We start from the raw sequence: 1,315 nt of genomic DNA, 5'->3' as shown, positions 1-1,315 counted from the left end.
TCAGAATGATATCTTACAAGGCTGTAGTATTTCAGACACTGCAGCTGCTTAAAGAGGTATGTAGGAGAACAACATCAGAAAACAGCTTTGAAATATATTTTATTGCTACTTCACTGATGCATGATGGTTAATATCAGAAAATATTATAAAGTAGAATTTCCAATTTATAATGGGCAAGGAATTGAATTCTTCTATAAAATAGGTTGAAACTGAACAAAATTAAATAAAAGCTGTTATACTCATTTTTATAAATAAGAATATGAGACTGGATAAATAACCATGAAATGTAAAGTAACAAATGCAATTTAAGTTACATTTTACACTCAGTTTCCTAACCGCAGTCAAAGCAGAAATATTATCCATCAACCTCTTTTTCATTTTCCTCCTTTCTCCACCCCATTACAGAGGGTCAGAGGCTGTTGGATATTCATGAGCCAATTCCCTAAAATTATTAATGTAAATATATCCTTTATCTTGGACCTGAATCATAAAGACTGGATGGTTGTTCAGAGAGCTTCCCCCCCAGGAAATTTTGACTTTAACAATCCTTAATTGAAGGCTGGTGAGATCCCACCACAGTTAAAATGCTACGGCTGAAACATCAATCCCCGTTTCCTATTGTTGGGCACTACTAGTTGCCCCACTAATCCAATGACAAAGAACGATAGGCAAGGGAAAATGAGGAGAGGAAGAGGGGACTCGACTTTTATGGCCTGGGTCACATGGGAGGAGTCAGGGAGGAGTCTAGGAAAGGATGTCATCAGGAGGACGGGCCAGCCTGTACATACAACCATATCATTACATTCACCCTTTCTTTTTAAATAGAAACCACAGGCAACAAACATGAGAAAGAGAGAGAGAGAAAAAAAAACGGGGTGGGGGGAGAAGGCTCCTTCAGACTAGAGGTTTAGTCACATGAGCGACCTCCTCCTTCTGCCAGACCGCCGAGGGGCCAGTGTGTCCGAATGCTGATCCTCTAGAGGGGGAGCTGCTGCGGGAGAATCCGGGACAGGGACCACAGGGGATGGGGTGCTTGCGGGGGACTCCCGAGGGAGTGAGTGGTCCATTTCCACACTGCGGGGTCGACTCCTGGAGGTCCGGCAGAGAGATAGGTGGCTCGGACTCCAGGACTGTGCTCCTGTGCAGTACGATCAGGTCCGCAGTCTGATTCATGGCCGTCAGGGCCGTTTTGGGGTCTCCGGCCCTCGCCTGGTCTCGGATCAGTAAAGTGTCCTCATTGCCATCTGGGTACCTCATGAATGCATATTGGGGGTTCGTGTGAATGATGTGCACTGCTTCCACCAGTGAGTCCATC

Source organism: Narcine bancroftii, chromosome 7 (assembly GCF_036971445.1).
Source record: "Narcine bancroftii isolate sNarBan1 chromosome 7, sNarBan1.hap1, whole genome shotgun sequence".
NCBI lineage: Eukaryota > Metazoa > Chordata > Chondrichthyes > Torpediniformes > Narcinidae > Narcine > Narcine bancroftii.
Note: the sequence above shows the minus strand (reverse complement) of the source record.